Source organism: Muntiacus reevesi, chromosome 3 (assembly GCF_963930625.1).
Source record: "Muntiacus reevesi chromosome 3, mMunRee1.1, whole genome shotgun sequence".
NCBI classification, from domain to species: Eukaryota; Metazoa; Chordata; class Mammalia; order Artiodactyla; family Cervidae; genus Muntiacus; species Muntiacus reevesi.
The window spans coordinates 239,104,821-239,119,595 of NC_089251.1; the positions used below are offsets into that span (position 1 = coordinate 239,104,821).

Below are 14,775 nucleotides of genomic sequence, written 5' to 3' on the forward strand. Positions count from 1 at the left end.
TGACCTCCGTCCAGGGTGCTTTCTTTTTTTTTTCCCCCCCAGCTTGACCTCTGAGGTTGCTGTCCTGTTAAAAGCATACCTGTGACACTGTGATCTTTCTGATTGGTGGCGGGTTTAAGCTTGTCCAGTCTTCAGAGGCATTTTTTTCCTTCTTTTTATTTTTAAGCTTTTAACAACTGTGACATGAGGACCAGACAATATTATGTCTAATAACGATCTATAAAGTAAGAATCGAATGACAGGTTTTATTCACCTCTTGAAAGTTTTATGGGAAGAAAGGACTACCATAGGCACAACCGTGTACTTGTGTATACGTTTTAGTTCCCACGTGCATGCTCTTTACGGGATTCTTTACACCTGACAAACAAGTATTTGCAAATCCTGTGTGCTATTATGCGTGCCTGCCAGGTTTTGTAAAGTGCAAGCCAATTCTGATGGGCCCGAAAGTTTGCATTCTGAAAAATAATGTGAATTAATTAAGAAAGTAACTTTACAGTTTAAAGTATTTCCATCAACTGTAGTTGAGAGGTTAGGTGAAAGAAGGTCGTAAATGAGGCCTGTACTGGGTATCAGCATCGTGTAGTACATCTGTGTTAGCCATTTCACCCTATTGATACAATAACATTTGGAAGGTGGTAAAAATTAGGTTGATACTTAGAACCATTGCTTGACTAAATGTTCTCTCAGTTATATACCCATTGTAGCTGGAACTGCAGTGATTGATACAAAGATTGCTGAAACTAAGTAACATGCTAACTATCTAGTAGTATGCCTTTTGTCTCTACGGAGAAGCATTGATTTAATATTTATTCACTCCTGTGCATGATATATGCCTTTCAGTGTATCTCTGAATATAAAAAAGGGAAAAAAGTAGCTTATGTGGATTACAATATCAGAACCATACCAGAAAAATTTGCTTTTCAATATTTTCTTGGATATAAATATTAATCAAATCACTCCATTTAAATCCATCTGAATTTTAGTCTTTAAATGACACAGGTTAAACAGTTTCATGAGTCAGATAAGTAACTTTCAATCGCTAGATGAAGAATAAACTTTAGTTAGTTTCAACCTTAATTTATGACATGCTAGTAAACTCCATTAGACTAATCTGAATCATAAAACATTACCATAACATTTCATGACTGCTGAAGGCATTTTGAGTGCTTACCAATTTTCCCTGTCCTCTTTCTGGGTTTAGGTGTAGGGGAGGATTATACTCTCCACCCCACTGAAATTAGGTATGGTGATGTAACTTGTAAGTAAATGTGAGCAGACATGTAATGTTTCATTTCCTGGTAGACTCACTGACAGGTCAGTGCTTGGTTCTCTAGGTTCCCTTCCCTTGCGGCTGCAATCACGGAGGGTTATAGTCAGATGGAAGTGACACAGGACAGAAGGACCCTGGGATGCCCTATTATTACCCTGAGCACAGCTGCCCTGGATACCCCAGGACCTACAACAGAATCTTCATAAAGCAAGAAATAAACTTGTTTTGTCTTAAGCTTCTAAAATACTGGAGTGATTTGTTGTCCAGTATGACTTAGCCTACCTTAGATATAGTTGACCACTTTCAGAATCCCTAATAGGCTAGACTTGGTGTTCTCATATAGTAGACACTAAACTGTTCCCCCTATAGTCTGCTGGTTACATAGTTCATTAGCAAAATAGTAAACAAAGTTGCTAAAAGTCTTTATATATAATAGTGGGAAATTATCCTACTCCCCTCATCCTTTCCTCTCATTGTGATGAACTACTGCAAAATTGTCCAGGTTTCCAAGATTCAGCTCAATTTCTATTTGGAAATCTCCTTTGACCTCTCGATCCAGTCATGGTTAATGCATGTGCTTAGGTGTCATATCCTCTGGAAGACTTTCTGGACTACACATAAAGAATTGGCCCCTCCCTTTCTTAGCCCACTTTAGATTCTGCAAGGTGGGGCCAGGCCCCATGACACTTTGTTTCAGTTATTGATTTACACAAGAACACAATTGGAGTGTTTAGGGGGGCACATCCTATTCTGTGTCCTGAAAGAACAACCCAGGACATAGGAAGTTCTCTGCATATATTATTTGTGGAATGAATTAAGGAGTAAAGTGAAAGTGAAAGTCATTCAGTCACATATGACTCTCTGCGACCCCATGGACTATACAGATAGCAAATCATTATTTTGTTACCTGATGTATCTGCAGGTCTTGCACAAAAAAGATCTTTTAAGCAGCAGGATTGATGCTTTATATTGGGAAATAGTATATCAGTAAAGGTCACTGTAACAGTATGACTCATTCAAATACAGTGCTATTACAAGCAGTCATTTTACACATTCCAGAATAAGTGGCAGGTATTTTTTATTTGTGTTTATGTTTCCCACAGAAAACTTATTTGAAATGTTTCATTATTTACTGTTGCTTTTTAGAAATGAAAGGAATGGAACTCTTTCCATGGAATTCTCCAGGCCAGAATACTGGAGTGCGTAGCTGTTCCCTTCTCCAGGCGATCTCCCCAACCTGGGGATAGAACCCAGGTCTCCCGCATTGCCAGCAGATTCTTACCAGCTGAGCCACAAGGGAAGCCCAAGAATATTGGAGTGGGTAGCCTATCCCTCTCCAGTGGCTCTTCCCGACCCAGGAATTCAACCCTGGTCTCCTGCATCATAGGCGGATTCTTTACCAGCTGCACTCCCAGGAAAGCCCTACTAAGGAGTAAGGGAATCCTTAAAAACTCCACTTCTAGGTTACTTGTAAGATGTGAGTGGGACCTCAAGTCAGGGAAGGTCTTTCCAATTCAAAGGGTCTAGTGTACTATTTTAAAAGGAACAGATAAAAGTTGAGTTTGTTCTATTAGAGATTTATTCTCGGCATGAAGTTAGTTTCAAAATCACTAGCTAGAGAGAAAGTCTATTTAGCTACATATCTCTCTGAATGATAATCTAGGCCTCAGATTTCTGTTGGAGAATATAAAAGGGAAAGAGGTTTACATACTAAACTACTGGAAAAACCATAGCTTTGACTAGATGGACATTTGTTGGCAAAGTAATGTCTCTGCTTTTTAATATGCTGTCCAGGTTGGTCATAGCTAGACATACTCCTTTTCTTCCAAGGAGCCAGAGTCTTTTAATTTCATGGCTGCAGTCACCATCTGCAGTGATTTTGGAGCCCAAGAACACAAAGCCTGTCGCTGTTTCCACTGTGTCCTCAACTATTTGCCACGAAGTGATGGGACCGGATGCCATGATCTTAGTTTTCTGAATGTTGAGTTTTCAGCCAATATTTTCACTCTCCTCTTTCTCTTTCATCAAGAGGCTCCTTAGTTCTTCTACCTAACTGAGGTTATTGGTATTTCTCCCGGCAATCTTTGATTCCAGCTTGTGCTCCATCCAACCCAACATTTCTCATGATGTACTCTTACTTCGGACTTTATATTTCTAGAAGCTATTTAATCTCAAGCAAGCAAATGTTTTATTTAGATACTTATGTATGAGTTTATTGATGACATCAGGGAGTTAAAAATTGGGATTGTGGCTATCTTCTGAAACATATTTGTTGTTTAGTTGCTAAGTCGCATCCAACTCTTTTGCGACCCCAGGGACGGTAGCCTGCCAGGCTGTTCTGTCCATGGGATTCCCCAGACAAGAATACTGGAGTGAGTTGCCATTTCCTTCTCTAGGCAATCTTCCCAAACCAGGGATCGAACCCGTGTCTCGTGCACTGGCAGGCGGATTTATTACCACTGAGCCACCATAGGAAGCCATAATAGTTTATTATTGTTTCGTCTTCATATAGTGTTTTATGACTTTATAATTCACAGAGTTCTTCTAAATGAGTTAAAACACAGAAAGTATTATTAGCATTCAGTGTTCCCTATATAAAGGCTCCATAAGAGAGCTTTATCTCAAAGTACCAAAAATCTTTCTTTTTCTTTGCTGCCAGGACTCCTGGGCCAGGTGTTTTCCTTTCGTCACTACTGCCTCTCTCTTTATCATTGGCGTATCTGCTTTTCTGTCCCCTCTTATTCTTCAACAGTTGTTTCACAGGTGAAAAGAAATCAATTCACTAGATATATATTTGTTGAAATGTTAGTTTCTTTAATATAGAAATTGCTATTTTTTCTTTTCTTTTCTTTTCTTTTTTTTTTTTTTTTTTTGCATTGGAGGATAATTGCTTTACAGTATTGTGTTGGCTTCTACCTCACAACTTTGCAAATCAGTCATAACTATATATATATATACCCTCCCTCTTAAGCCTCCCTTCCACCCACCCCACCCCCATCCTGCCCCTCTAGATCATCACAGAGCACCAGTCCGGGCTCTCTGTATTACATAGCAGCTTCCACCAGCTATCTATTTTACACATGATAGTATATATATGTCAGGGCTTGCTTTCATACTTCATCCCCCACCTTCCCCATCATGTCCACAAGTCCGTTCTCTCTGTGTCTCCATTCCTTCCCTGAAAATAGGTTCCTCACTACCATTTTTCTAGATTCCATATATATGCTTTAATAGCCCATATTTGTTTTTTTTCTTTCTGACTTACTTTGCTCTCTGTAACAAGCTCTGTGTTGTATACTAAGTCACTTCAGTGGTGTCTGACTCTTTGCAACCCTACGGACTGTATGTATTCCATCAGACTCCTCTGTCCATGGGATTCTCCAGGCAAGAATACTGGAGTGGGTTGCCATGACCTTCTCCAGGGGATCTTCCCAAACCAGGAATCGAGTCCACATCTTTTATGTCTCCTGTATTGACAGGCGGGTTCTTTATTAGCACTACTTGGGAAGCCCAAAACAGGCTTATTTTCATCCAATTCACTACAGCTGACTAAAATTCTTTCCTTTATATGGCTGAGTAATATTCCACTATATAAATGTATCACAAATTATTTATTCATTCATCAGTCAATGAACATCTAGGTTTCTTTTAAGTCCTGGCTATTATAAATAGTGTTGCAATGGGAACATTAGGGTGCAAGTGTTTTTTTTGAGTTGTGGTCTCCTTAGGGTATATGCCCAGTGGTGGGATTGCTGGGTCATATGGTAGTTTTATTCTTAGTTTTCTTGAGGAATCTCTATAACTGTTCTCTATAGTGGTTGCATCAATTTACATTCCCAGCAACAGTGCAAGAGGGTTCCCTTTTATCCACATCCTCTCAAACATTTTTTTGTGTGTGTAGGTTTTTTGATGATGGCCATTGACCACCCGATCTGCCTCCTGAGAAATCTGTATGCAGGTCAAGAAGCAACAATTAGAACTGGACATGGAACATCAGACTGGTTCCAAATCTGGAAAGGAGTATGTCAAGGCTGCTTATTTAACTTATATGCAGAGTACATCATGAGAAACGCTGGACTGGATGAAGCACAAACTGGAATCAAGATTGCCAGGAGAAATATCAATAACCTCAGATAGGCAGATGACACCACCCTTATGGCAGAAAGTGAAGAGGAATTAAAAAGCCTCTTGATGCAAGTGAAAGAGGAGAGTGAATAAGTTGGCTTAAAGCTCAACATTCAGAAAACTAAGATCATGCCATCCAGTTCTATCACTTCATGGGAAATAGATGAGGAAACAGTGGAAACAGTGACAGGGTTTGTTTTCTTAGGCTACAAAATCACTTCAGATGGTGATTGCAGTCATGGAATTAAAAGACACTTGCTCCTTGGAAGAAAAGCTATGACCAACCTAGACAGCTAGGTCTAGGTTAATAATAAAAAACAGAGACATTACTTTGCTGACAAAAGTCCATTTTGTCAAGGCTATGGTTTTTCCAGTAGACATGTATGAATGTGAGAGTTGGACCGTAAAGAAAGCTGAGCACTGGAGAATTGATGCTTTTGAACAGTGGTGTTGGAGAAGACTCTTGAGAGTCCTTTGGACTGCAAGGATGTCAAGCCAGTCAATCCTAAAGGAAATCAGTCCTGAATATTCATTGGAAGGGCTGATGGTGAAGCTGAAACTCCAATACTTTGGCCACCCGATTCAAAGAACTGACTCATTGGAAAAGCCCCTGATGTTGGGAAAGATTGAAAGTGGGAGGAGGGGGGGATGACAGAGGATGAGATGGTTGGATGGCATCACTGATTCGATGGACATCAGTTTGAGCAAGCTCCAGAAGTTGATGATGGACAGGGAAGCCTGGTGTGCTGCAGTCTATGGAGTCGCAAAGAGTCAGACACGACTGAGCGACTGAACTAAACTGAATAATAAGTCATGTTGGGCATCTTTTCCTGTGCTTATTGTCCATCTCTATGTCTTCTTTGGAGAAGGGTCTGTTTAGGTCTGTTCACTTTTTGATTAGGTTGTTTGTTTTTCTGATATTGAACTGTTTATATATTTTGGAGATCAATCCTTTGTCAGTTGTTTTGTTTGCAATTAATTTCTCCTGAGATTTTTTTTTCCATCTTGTTTTTAGTTTCCTTTGCTGTGCAAAAACTTTTAAGTTTAGTTAGATCCTATTTGTTTATTTGTGTTTTTATTTTCATTACTCTGTGTTGGGTCAAAGAGGGTAATGCTGTGATTTATGTCAGAGTGTTCTGCCTATGTTTTCCCCTAAGCATTTTATAGTTTCTGGCCTTACATTTAAATTTTTAATCCATTTTGTGTTTATCTTTGTATATGGTGTTAAGAAGTGTTCTAATTTCATTCTTTTACTGTAGCTGTCTAGTTTTCCTAGCACCCTTATTAATGAGGCTGTCTTTTCTCCATTATATAGTCTTGCCTTCTTTGTCAAAGATAAGCTGCCCACAGATGTGTGGGCTTGTGTCTGGGCTTTCTATCTTATTCCATTGGTCTATATTTCTGCTTTTGTGCTGGTACCATACAGTCTTGATGACTGTAGATTTGTAGCATAACCTGAAATCAGGAAGGTTGATTCCTCCAGCTTCAATTTTCTTTCTTAAGATTGCTTTGGCTTTGGGGGATCTTTTGCGTTTCCATACAAATTGTAAAATTTTTTGTTCTCGTTCTGTGAAAAATACCATTGGTAATGAAAATATGGAATGCTTCACAAATTTGCATGCCATTCTTGTGCAGGGGCCATGCTAATCTTCTCTCTATCCTTCCAATTTTAGTATAGGTGCTGCCAAAGCAAGCACTAGAAATCACTATTTTATGAAAAATTCTCGATCTTTTTTAATTGGAAAGCTTTTTTCTTTTCGAAGACAGAAGTATACATAGGAAAATATTTTAACAGTTTTTAAATGATTTCATTTTAGTATAATGTTTAATATATGTACTTATAAAACTTACAGGATTCATTTTGTCCATTGAAATTGCTTCATGAGTGTTTGTCAGTTAAATTTAATTTAAAGCTTTACTATATAGCTTTTAATAACCATGGTAATCATAGCCATTTTTATATGTAAAGAATGCTCATGAAATTTATAATGTAAAATAAATGACATGCTCAAATGAAGTGGTAATATAACTATTCATGTTATCAAGTGTTACTGTAATATATGCCTCCTGTTTGTTGCATATCACATCTCTTATAAATGGCACTATATGTCTATATAATCATATACATTTCTAGGCATAGACTTTCTCATTAATATGCATACTTTCTAGCATAAAGATAAGGCCTGGAGAAACGAGCATAGGCATGTGGGTGTATAAAATATTTAGTACAATGGACTTGCAGGAGGGCCAAATTTTCGGGGCCAACTTTCCATCCAAATTCTAAGCTACAGATTTAGATAGCTCAGCACCAATTTGTCTAAAACCCACTTTCTCCTTCACTTTTTAAGGCGCCCTTTGGTCAAAGTGAATTTCTTTTCTTTATTATGTAATCTGTTACTGGTTGGCAGTAAATTTTCTTACTCATTGGAAGAGAATATTCCCTTTTAGGTCATTAAAGTATCAGTACTGTTAAAAAATACCCTTGTGATTTAAAATTTATACGTCATTCAAATAATGGTTATTTCCTGTCTTTTAACAAAAGGCTAAGGATGAAAAATCCATTCAAATAGTATCTATTTGACATAATACAATTAAAATCTTGGTGTTTAGCATTTTAATATTGCCTATTAAGTTGCAACTATAACTGGGAACTACGCTTCTCCTTTTACAAATCTTAAAGAGCTTGGTAAACTCTTAACTGCTTGTCCGATTTTCATGTATCAAAATGTACAGCTTTGAGCCAGGCAGCCACTGACTCTGGCTTTCCAGGCCTAAAAATCAAACAAGTCTCAGCACATTTCCTTCTGGCTGGGCTTGCTACCCCCCTCTCTGCCTTTTCTCTTGGGAGGCTGAGTGAGCATGTGTGATTAACTAACTACCACAGTGGCAGGCTCTGGAGTCAGGCACATTTGTGTTCACGTCCCTGGCCTGGCTATTCATTATCAGGGTGATACTAGGAGAGTTACTGCTCCTGGTAGAGAAAAACCACCAGTGAAGATAAAATCAGTGTCCAGGGAAGGTAATGGAGATCCATTTCTTAAATAATGTTACAAATGGGGGTCACCCGTGTCTTGGTTAAGGCTCCGTTTATGAAGCAAAAGTCTTCCTGCTCCAAGCTGAGACTTCTGGCTTTTTGAGCTTTTAATGATCTTAATCAAGTGACTCAACTAGGGAATTTTCAATTTCCTTATCTCTATAATGAGTCTATAAATATTCCATGATCTCTAAGTTCTTTTTATCTCTGTCTGTCCTGAGCAATCAAGCTCACTGTCAAGAACTATTGAATTTTTATAGGTGGATGATTAATAAAAAGACTTTGCACTATAACACCATGCAAAACACTTTTGTTTACTGAGACTGGGTCAAGCCTTTCAAGAACTGGCAGAGACAGACACTGCTATCCCCCCTTAACAGTTCTGGAAACTGCAGCAAGTAATTTGCCCGAAACTGCAGTACGAGTGAAATGTCACAACTAGGAACAAAAATTACTTCTTCTGGCTTCTATTTTTAAATTTTTATTGACACTGCAGCTACTTTGCTGCAAGGATAGCACTTTTAAAAAGTGCTACCACAGCAAATTAATGTTATTAGGTAAATAGTGTGTTGAACATCTTTTCCCGTTTCTGGACTCTAGGTCAGCATTGAAGGTGTAGTATTATCAGACATCACAAGACAAGTAGGTAGAAGATAAGACTACTTGAATAAAGCGGTTTTCTTATTTGGTATGTTTTTATATGATGACATAGTTACAGGAGATATTGTGTAAATTATATTTATGATTTTGTGTTTAAATAAAGTGATGACTTTGCTCAGAAAGGAACAAATATTCTCGTACAGAGATCTGGGGATGTTTTAAATAAACACAGTTATTTTGGGGATAAAAACATAAAAATGGGATTAAGATGTTCTTTCTGAGGATGCTAATGAAGATTATATACAACCGTATCAATTTTAACCTCTTAATTTCCTGATATATAGGAACTATTTATGATAATCAGTGACCTTTTATTAGGAATATCACTAAAACATAGTTTTACACCGGGCAAATGTAAAGCTACTTTTCTCTCTATATATATTTTGATTTGGATTAAGTGTTGCCTCATAGCTCCAGGCATGATTCTTACAAGCATGTTACGAATTTTGCAATCTGTTAATGCTATAGAACAGGCTGAGCTATTGCTATCATTACTATTTCAATACCCAAGAGCTTCCTTCCAATTCATTCTGAAATATCTCTCACCTTTTCTCTTTTCCCCAAATGTTAGAAGAGGTTGAGGAATTTAAGAGTAAGTTGGTGAAACACTGTAATGGTAGTTTTGGAATACAATCCTTCCATTCAGACTTTAAAGTCAAGTCAATTCAGTGAAGTTAGTAATTTTATAATTATCATAGATTTATTAGTGGGTGTTTGTAATCCCATATCTGAAGGAAAATTTAGAAAATAATTTTGTAAGTTTGTTCATCAATAAGATGGTGATAAATTAGTATGATACCCTATGTTGCAAGGTTTGGATTATGAATAAATATTTTTTAAAGTCTAACTGTAATAAACAGTGATCATACAATGCTAAATCTGAGGAAGTCTTTGGAGATTGTCTACTCAAGCAATTCATTACATTTATTAGAAAACTGAGACATAGGGTAGTCAGATTTCACCAGATGTCCAGTTGAATTTCAGATGAACAATAGGTAATTTTTGGCAAAAGTGTGTCCAATGTAATATTTAATTATACTAAATAATCATTTGTTGTCCATTTAAATTTCAGATTTAACTGGGTGTCCTGTGTTTTATCCATCAACCTTACCCACAAAAGTATCTTAATTGCTTTCTTTTCTTGTTTTTGGCCATGCCATGCATGCAGAATTTTAGTCCCCTAACCAGGCATGGAGCGCTTGCCCCTACAGTGGATTCCTAACCACTGGACTGCCAGGGAATTCCATAATTCTTTTCAAAGGGTATACAGTTAACTATACACTGATGAAGGAGTAGAATCTGAACAATTAAAGGTTTACAGAAAACTCTTCCAAAGAATTAAGTTCTGTAGTAGAATGTTTTAGAAAAGCAAAATACCAATATGTCATAATTTTATAAAAATTGAAAATAACCAAATCATTTAAAATGGAAACTTTCTAATCTCTTGACTCTAGTAACCAAATTCTGAATTACTTTATTCTCTTAGAATTTGAAAAGAGCTCACATTTAAAAATCAGAGTTTCTTTCTTTGTTTTTGTTTTTGGTTTTTTTTTGCTAAAACGAATAGCTCAGTTGGTCCTCACTGTTAACCAGAACTGAATAGCAGCTATTCCTCTAAGCATGTTTTTGAATATGTCTAGTCAATGATTAAAGTAATTTTTAGGTATAGTGAAACCTTAACTATGAAAAACTAAGAATAATGTAGTATCACATAGCTCGTCTGATCTAAACTTGATGTTTTAGATGATTGCTTATTTTCTCATATATTTTTATTACCATAATCTACCTTTATTCATTTTTGTGGCTAACATATGACAAACCCAGCACTTAAATAGCATGATGTACTGGTATACTAAGCAACCTCAATTATAGAGAGACAAACAGAAGTCTTGCATGGGGGTGGGGGGGGGAGCTGTTCCTGGAAACTGAGGCAAGGCTCTTCAGTTGCCTTATTGTGCCCTGCATTTCTTACTTAGGTTTTTCCATTTCTCCTTGAGCAAATGTATCCTTTTCAAATAAATCTCCAACTTAATCATCTCACAAGTTTTCAAAATTATCAACATGAAGTTGATAATATTCTACTTGGTTAGCCTTGAAAAAAACTGTAATTAAATTGCATGTTTTCATTTCAAATATGTTTGTTCATGTCTTTTTCATTCTTGTTAATTTTGCTAGAGGTGTGTCATGTTATAAGACAATAATGAACTTTAGCTTTATTGATTTCTACTACATATTTATTTCAAAATTTTTCTCTAAATTTTTAAATGCTATTCATTGCTCTGCAATGGTAACTAATGGCTACCCCTGGGGAGAGGAAAGGGGACAGGGGCAATATCGGAGTAGGGGAGTGAGAGGTACATTATGAGGTATAAAATAAGCTACAAAAAATAAAAAAATAAAATAAACCACAAGGGTATATCATACAATAGCAGGGAAGCCTATTATGTGATACAGGGAATATATATTAATACAAAACAGCCAATATTTTATACTAACTATAAATGCAGTACAAACTTTAAACATTGTGAATTACTATACTGTATACCCGTAACTTAACATTATATAGCACTATACTTCAATTAAAAAAAACAAAGAAAAGATCTTAAAATTTTATAAAACAGATTTTATTAAGAATCCAAACTACAATACATGGTACTTTTTGGCAAACTACAACACATGGTACCTTTTGGCAAGTCACAAAGAAAGAAAATATTGTACTAATATAATAATATATTTGATATTTGTTATATCACTTACTTGTGTTATATCACCACTTACAAGGTGGTAAAGAGCTCTATATATTTTAAAGATGTAATTAATTCTTGCAACATGCTTACGAGGCAAAGAGAAGGCATAATTATTATTATTTTAAAGATGAATAAAATGCACCTCAATTTTATTGTAGGATTACCCCAAGGACACACAAATTAGTGGAGGAGTAGTAACTGAGTCTCCACATTTCAGTAAAACAGTACATCAGCTACCTTAATACAAGGAGCTACCTAAATTACTTAAGGTATATAACATTATTTACAGTTATTTTAACATTATATTAAGATTATTCTAACTAATAATAATATTAAAATCACTGTAAAAATGATAAAATGAAGTAAAAATAGGTTGGAAGGGCCTTAAAATTTCTCTCATAAAAATAGTCATGGCAGGAGGGCATTAGCCAAAAGTACTATTTTATAAGAGAAGTGCAATATACAAATAAAATGATTTAAACATTAAAATCCATCTCAAAATCAGCTGGATATTTTGAAATCCCTTAAGAAAGGGTTCCTCTTTTTAGAAAAATTCATCAAAATGCTGTTCACTTTTGTCATATAAACAGAGAGCACATTTAGATGAACAATATTTCCCTATAATGATCTTAACTCAAATCTACTAAAGCTCCTAAATAAGAAATGATAAGCATCTAGTACATTCAGGGGATTTTGGTTACTAAATGTGGATAGACTGAGAAGCTGTTAAAATAACAGCTGGATGGTGAGAGTCTGATAACTATTTTAATGTCAATTATTTTTATTATTATTATTTTAATGTCAAATTTTATTTAGCATTATATATTTTGTTTAATTTGTACATTTCATGTTATTTATACATTTAAGAGTTATGTACTTACTATTTAGCATTACATATTTAGTATTTACTTACACTTATTTATATTTGCTATTGAGATATTTAATAAAACTATATTAACAAAAGTTAATATCCAGACCTAAACAAATTATACAAGCAATATTTGATAAATGCCTACAATAATGATATTATTGTTGTTTAGTCACTAACTCATGTCCAACTCTTTTGCTGCCCATGAACTGTAGCCCATCAGACTCCTCTGTCCTTGAGATTTCCCAGGCAAGAATACTGGAGTGGGTTGAGGGTTGCCATTTCCTTCTCCAGAGGGTTTTCCCAACCCAAGAATTGAACCTGTGTCTGCTACATTGGTAGGTGGCTTCTTCACCACTGAACCACTAGGAGAGCCCACAATAATGATTTATACCAATAAATAATATCAAGACTCCCTCATAATCTTGACATAATTCCTAAAGGATTTCCTAGAGGAAATCCCCATTTTGACTCTCCAAGAGATTAAGATTCCATGCCCAAACTCCCAGTTTAAAGGGCATAGACAATATTTAAATATAACTTTAAAATATTTAACTTATCATCAGCCTTGATTCATGGACCTAACGTTCCAGGTTCTTATGCAATATTGCTCTTTACAGCATTGGACCTTACTTCCATCACCAGTCACAGCCACAACTGGGCATTGTTTTCACTTTGCTTCTACCTCCTCATTCTTTCTGGAGTTATTTCTCCACTCTTCTACAGTAGCATATTGGGCACCTACCAACCTGGGGAGTTCATCTTTCAGTGTCATATCATTATGACTTTTCACATTGTTCATGGGGTTCTCAAGGCAAGAATACTGAAGTGTTTGCCATTCCCTTTTCCAGTGGACCACGCTTTGTCAGATCTCTCCACCATGGCAGTCTGTCTTGGGTGATCCTACACAGCATGGCTCATAGTTTCATTGAGTTAGACAAGGCTGTGATCCATGTGATCAATTTGATTAGTTTTCTGTGATTGTGGTTTTCATTCTGTCCACTCTCTGATGAATAAGGATAAGAGGCTTATGGAAACTTCCTGATCGGAGAGACTGACTGTGGGGGAAACTGGGTCTTATTCTGATGGGTGGGGCCATGCTCAGTAAATCTTTAATCCAATTTTCTGTTGATGGGCAGGGCTCTATTCCCTCCCTGTTCTTTGACCTGAGACCAAACTATGGTGCAGGTAATGAGGATAATGGTGACCTCCTTCAAAAGGTCCCATGCACCCTATGCCGCACTCAATGCCCCCAACTCTGCACAGGTCAATGCCAACCTATGCCTCTGCCGGAGACTCCTGACACTCACAGGCAAGTCTGGGCCAGTCTCTTGTGGGGTCACTGCTCCTTTCTCCTGGGTCTTGGTGCTCACAAGGTTTTGTTTGTGCCCTCCAAGAGTCTGCAAATTAGAAGTGATCAAAAAGGAGATGGCAAGAGTGAACATCAACATATTAGGAATCAGTAAACTAAAATGGACTGGAATGGGTGAATTTAATTCACATGACCATTATATCTACTACTCTGAGCAAGAATCCCTTAGAAGAAATGGAGTAGCCAATATAATCAACAAGAGTTCAAAATGCAGTACTTGGGTGCAACCTCAAAAATGACAGAATGATTTCTGTTCATTTCCAAGACAAGCCATTCAATATCACGGTAATCCAAGTCTATGCCCCAACCAGTAATGCTGAAGAAGCTGAAATTCAATCGTTCTATGAAGACCTACAAGACCTTCAAGAACTAACACCCAAAAAAGATCTCATTTTCATCACAGGAGACTAGAATGCAAAAGTAGGATGTCAAGAAATACCTGGAGTGACAGGGAAGTTTGGCCTTGGAATACAAAATGAAGCAGGGCAAAGGCTAACAGAGTTTTGCCAAGAGAACACATAGGTCATAGCAAATACCATCTTCCAACAACACAAGAGAAGACTCTACACATGGATGTTACCAGATGGTCAATACCAAAATCAGATTGATTATATTCTTTGCAGCCAGAGATGGAGAAACTATACAGTCAGCAAAAACAAGACTAGGAGCTGACTGTAGCTCAGATCATGAACTCCTTAT

General features: G+C 36.7%; 1 non-coding gene across 1 annotated transcript; it reads right to left on the reverse strand.

Moving 5' to 3' along the window:
* Nucleotides 1-6,985: 6,985 nt before the first annotated feature.
* On the reverse strand, nucleotides 6,986-7,092 carry LOC136165677 (U6 spliceosomal RNA). Its single transcript, XR_010662679.1, has one exon. It is a non-coding gene; the product is annotated as a U6 spliceosomal RNA (small nuclear RNA).
* Between the last annotated feature and the right edge of the window lie 7,683 nt (nucleotides 7,093-14,775).